This window comes from Orbicella franksi, chromosome 1, assembly GCF_964199315.1.
Source record: "Orbicella franksi chromosome 1, jaOrbFran1.1, whole genome shotgun sequence".
Classification (NCBI taxonomy): Eukaryota; Metazoa; Cnidaria; class Anthozoa; order Scleractinia; family Merulinidae; genus Orbicella; species Orbicella franksi.
Window position 1 is genome coordinate 41,826,296 of NC_138145.1, and position 6,000 is coordinate 41,832,295.

The window sequence follows — 6,000 nt, forward strand, 5'->3', positions numbered from 1 at the left end:
AAGCAACAAGTGCACAAAATACTGCTGTGCTAAAGCGTTGTCGGCCAAGAACCTCAGACACTGCTAGTTGTGCTTTTAGAAACGTTTCCGGGCCTGCATAACAGCTTGAAATAACTTTGTTTGATTTGCCTTGTGGCCCTTCAGTGGTAGCATTACAACTCGAATCCTTGATCAGTTTTCTAAGCCGCTGATGCATCACAGGATTACAATGCTGTTTAAATGGATTATTGCTCCTTCCTTAATGGCGCAATTTTCCGTACTTTTGTGATTCAGTCCGCAAATTTAGATAAGCTGTAACCCAAATCTTCCTTGCCTGTGTGGAATTTAATAAGGTTTAAGACAATCAAAAAATTACTTGCATCGCTTTGCTTGTTTTTATTTTCTGTCATAAAACTTCGATCCAGAACAGTTTCGTCCAGTGTACTAGCCTTAAACTTTTAATTAACCTGTGTTGCAAACTTTCCTGTTTCTTGGATGCACAAAAATTAAGGTATGAGTGAAAAATAGAGGAACCGAGAGAAGGGAACAATTCTGAGACAAAGTCCACCAAGTTTTCATGGTTGAGTTCAGTTGTAGACTGAAACATTGTCAATACATCAATGGGTACTATATCTTTTGGCATTACATCGGCATCGCTTTCAAACTGGTTTAAAATTAAAAGATATACATCAACTGTTCGAAAAAGGAAGCAATTCTTGTTTCTCTGAAGTATCAGAATTATTAGTCCAATCATTCACACAAATTGACCATGTCGGGCCAATCAGAAGGCCCTCTCGCGGACGAGGACCGGGATCTTGGCGGGATCCCGCCGCGAGCTCGGCGGGAGTCTCTCCGGGATCCCGGCGAGAGTTTGGCCGCCGGGATTTTTACTCCCGGCTGGAATCCCGGCAAGATTCTCGCCGGGAAGCAAAAATTCCGGCGGCCAAAATCTCGCCGAGATCCTTCCGCGAATCTGGCCAAGATCCTCGCCTGGAAGCAAATTCCCGGCGGCCAAAATCTCGGCGCGATCTTGCCGGTTCATTGACAATTTTTCCTTGCTTGAAGTTTTTTTTTTTTTTTTGTTTACAAGCGATTGTAGATCTCGATTACATGTTGATAGTACATGCAAATTTATTCTTTATATGTGAATTCGGCTTGCTTGTTAACTTCAGCGTTGGGGCTTTCTGCACTACAGTGAAGCTAATGCTTTTACAGCTTTAATCTTGATGCATGCCTCTCTGAAACAGCTGGTAGATCTGTTCTGAATATTACGAAAGTCACAACGTACTGACATAACTGGATTGTTTTTTGGACTGGTTACCAAACATAGCAAATGAAGTGTTCGACAGATTGGTATCTGCCACAATTTGAGAAAAGTAAGCAAGCAGAAGCTTTCTACCTAAATCAGGCATTGTTGTTTTACACCTATACAAATGCAGACACCCACTCCTAATATGTATCTACTAGACAATCGTATGAATGCGAATCCAATAAGGGATTTCCACACTGATATTTGAAAATTCTCTCAAAATTTGAACTGAGAATTTTCAAATATCACGAGTAGTGTAGATCCTTAATTGCTCCAGATTTCATACGATTACTCATTTATTATATGACTGAGAAAAACTGCGAACGCGCGCGCGTTAATTTGCACTGCAGTGCAAATTAAGAATTAACGATAAATTGACCTGCTCTCAGCCAATCATAATGAAGTAATTTTCTCAGTTATATGATAAAACCTATTAATCACACAGACTAGAATGCACATATCAGAATTTGTCTTCAGAATTTCTTACCTCGCACAGACGTTCTGCAGTTGTACAATTGTTTTTAATTTACCCTTCGAACATGACAGAGTTGCAGTTAGTCACCAAGGAGGTTATTACAACTGGAGAAATAAACAGGTTGGCTCTAAATATTTGTTGCAAAATATTACATTTGTTCTTTTTATTGTAAAAAATTGAAAGTAGTGATGAAAACAATTAAAGCTGCAATGCAAGATTGAAACAATGTCAACGAATAAAATGATATAAGCTATTTCATAAGAATGACATCGATTTGTCTTTTTCTCAATGGTTTTATTTTAATTTTACCGCAGATAATGCATCAGGGAAAGATTTCTTCACAGAAATTGTATCTAACATTTAAATCTACGTTGTGGCTTCTTCCTTTTACCAAAGATAAGAGCAAGTTTAATGCTTACGAGTCAACATTGATGTGCTAGAATCCATTATGAAAATAAAACAACGTAATTAAAAGACTTAAAACAGAAACACAAACGTAACTCGAACTCTAAAAATTTGGAGCTGGTTTCCATAAGCAAACTACATGACACTTTTGACAATAAAGAATAAGAAGAACATATAAACCTGTTATTAAAATATTTGCTAGTAAATTAGGCATGTTTATTACAAAGATGGGTTTAAGACAAACAACAACGGTTGTTTTTCAAACAGACATAATAATAACGTAATGAATTAGTGAATACAGACTGTTTAAAGCCTGACCGATTACTGATACATGACCGGTTAAAATACATAAAAAAAAAAGCTAGCTATTCTCTTCTCCATCCAGCTGCACTTGTTGTGTAATGAAGTCTATGGAAATGGGCTCCCGAGTGAAACTCTTTCTATCGCATTTTGCAAGTTCCTCTTTCAAATACACTTGATGATTGCTTGTCTGTTTATATCGTTAGCGCTGAAGCTTTCCGCACTACACTTATACACTTACATCTTCAGCATTGAAGCTTTTGATCCGCACCCAGTACAGTGATTAACTATTGTTTTTGCTTAGTCTTGTATGTCTCTCTGAAACAGCCAGAACTGTGTTGAACATAACGAAAGCCAAAGCGTACTGAATTAAAAAGGGGATTTATTTTAACAATTTAAGAGGCATAGCAAAGCAAGTGTACGACGAATTGGTATCTGAAACAAACTGAGAAAAGCAAGCAAGCAAAAGCTTTCCACCTTTGTTTTTTTAGACCCACTGACATATGTAAACAAATACTGCTAAATATAACCTGTCAACCACAATTACATAGACTAGAATGCACATATTATAATTTTTTTTTCATAATTTTCTTACCTTGTAGCCGGAAGTTCTGTCGTTGTGGAGTTGTTTTTTAATTTTCAGTGTTTAAAATGACAGTGTCAGTCACTCACCAAGGAGTTACAGTGAGTGTAGAAATAAACAGGTTGGCTCTAATCTTTTAAGTAAAATAACTAACACATTTGCTCTTGGTCAAAATTGTTCACCCATAAGAAATATTTGCTTTTTCGCATTGGGTTTATCGCTCTAATGCGTCATGAGAATATAAAATTCCGTAAACGAAAATTGTATCCTCTAATATTTTAATCTAGCTTCTAACTTTCTCCAAGGGCAGGAGCAGTCGTTTAGTGTTCACGAGTCGATCGGCATTGATGCGCTACAAACCATTATGGATTTCATCTTCAGTAATTAAATACACTTTTGACCAAAAAGAACGAAAAGAACATATAAACCTGTTATTTTTCCGTTTAAACATGTTTCATAAAGATTGGTTTAAGACAAACCCAAGGATTCCACAGTTGTTGTGCAAAAAAGCATGATAAGAAGCTAATGCTTTAGTGAATACCAACTGTTTAAAGCCTTCGGATCATTACCGATAACCGGAAAATACATTAAAAAAAACAAAAGCTAGCTAATGTTCTTCTCTGTCTAGATATTTTTGTCGTGTAATGAAGTCTGTGGAAATTGGCTACAAAATCTTTCTAGAGCATTTTGTAAGTTACTCTTTCAAATGCGCGTGATATAACTGCTTTTCTGTTTATGATTTCAGCGTTGAAGCTTACCGCACTACCTGAGTGAAGATATTGTTCTTGGTTAGTCTTGTATATCATGCTCACTGAAACAGCTTAAGAACTCTTTTGAATATAAATTAAGTCACAGTGTCCAGAATCAAAAAACAGGATTATTTTATTCGCCAGTCAACAATCATACGCTGTAGTAACTGAAGAATTCAACAAATTGAGAAACGCAAGCAAGCAAAAGCTTTCCAACGTTGTTGTTTCAGACCAGCTACATAAAAAGACAAACACTGCTAATATGACCTTTTAAGAATTACACAGACCACAATGCATATATCAGTTTTTTTTTTTCGTAATTTTATACCTTGCAGAGAAGGTCTACGGTCATGCAATTGTTTTTTAACTCACTTGAAAACCAGCCAGTGTCAGTCAATCACCAAGGAGTTTAATACAACTGTAGAAATAAACAGGTTGGCTCAAATCTGATGTAACATCTACTAATGACATTTCCGCTTAGCCTAAATCAGTTGAAAATATCGTTGCAATGGCAGCAATGAAATCGAAAATTTAAACGTACTAAAGTTAACCCGTAACAAAGATGTGCTTTTTCGCGCTGGGTTTACCGGTATCGCAGTTGTGTCAAGAGAAACCTTTACAACTTGAGCCAGGCAAAAAGGCAATACTGATAATTTAACTACCAATTTATTGCTAAACTTAGTGGTCGCTAGTAAATACTGATTACTAATGAATAGCAAATAATCCCTGTTTAAGCAAGTACCATAAACTACGATAAAGAACTCGATTGTAAATCACAACACCAGATCATTTGTCTTCAATCTATAATTAATCTAAGAATCAAGTATCTGCAAGATTATGTTACGTTGTTCTTGATCAACGTTTGCGAAAAGTAGAAACAGACGAGATTTCACATTCCACGACTTCCGCTTTAACTTCTTCGAATGCGTATGTGTCTCGTTGTAAAAATCTTGCGACTAAACTGCTCGTTATGAATGATAGTTAGCTCATAAATTATTGGACATTGAATTAAAATATTCTCAGCAATTAAGCAACTGTGGAAATGAGTAAGGTTTTCCCGTCTATCGTGTTACTTTATCTCGAGGTCTCATTGTTTTCTCTAAATGTTAAGGTACGCAACTGGCCTTCCCTCTGAAAAACTATTGCTTTCTTCGACAGTTAAAGGCAATAGGAGAAATAGTTAACTTTCAAAAGAGTGAAAACAAACTCGCACTTAAACTTAAATGCAGCTAAAATTCTGCACAAGACAAGAGGCGGAAGTAAGCGAAAACAACCCTCGTCCGACCAAGTTAACCTGTTTCATTGAAGTTACAAAGACTCAAGGAACTTCAAGTAATTCACTGCTGACATTATCTTACCAGCTCTCCTTTTTCTCAGTGCAACTGGTCGTCTTATAGCGAACTAGTAGTAGAGATAAGAACATTCCTCAGTATGTTGAATTGTTCAGCAGACTAAACACTTCAAACGTAAGCACCTCATCTATGTAAAGTGGATTATCCCATTCTCGTCTCCAGTCCTACTCGTCTTAAAATAGAAACGGTTTCTCTAGGTAGGGATTGAACGGACAAACTCAAATACAGTGGAACCTCGTTAATACTGTCACCAACAGGCCATGACAATTTGGCCATATTAACCGGGTGGCCGTATTATTGGTCTAGATTGAGTGACGCAGGTATAACACAATTGCACTTCTAAGCAACTGTTCCTTAATAAGCATCCGGAATATGGATATGGTTAAAAAAAATTGAAACTTTAATCTGTGTATGAAATATTGACAGTGGAAAGATGAACAAAACTAGTTTGAGTGGCCGTATAAACGGGGTTAAATTATTGTACAGGTTGAGATTTCAGAATGTGACCGTGGTTTTCTAATGAAGAAATGTATGGGCGTTTCTCCGGGACAAAACAAAATGGCCGTAATAACGAGCTAGGTGAACGTAAGGCGGGGTTTCATTAAACAAGGAGCAAGTTCAAATAAAGCGGCACCAAACAATAGTTCGTAGGGCGAGATTGTACCTAAAGAATTCTTGCGTTAAATGTTTCTCTAGTTGGTGGACTTCTTTACAAACGTCATTTAGTAACCAAAGCAAACACAAAGCTTTGACTATTTCAACTTACAGTTATCCTTCAGGTGACTGTCGATATAAACGCAAATGATGTTTCTCCATATAAGGTACCTTTTAAAAGGAAGCGTGATCTC

The 6,000-nt window shown here is 36.8% G+C and overlaps 1 long non-coding RNA gene across 1 annotated transcript; it reads right to left on the bottom strand.

Moving 5' to 3' along the window:
- Nucleotides 1-1,740: 1,740 nt before the first annotated feature.
- Nucleotides 1,741-5,237, bottom strand: LOC145484638 (uncharacterized). The gene is made up of 3 exons (XR_014049044.1): nt 5,159-5,237; nt 2,710-2,801; nt 1,741-1,867 (listed from the first exon to the last, which is right to left on the bottom strand). It is a non-coding gene; the product is annotated as an uncharacterized LOC145484638 (long non-coding RNA).
- Nucleotides 5,238-6,000: the final 763 nt, after the last annotated feature.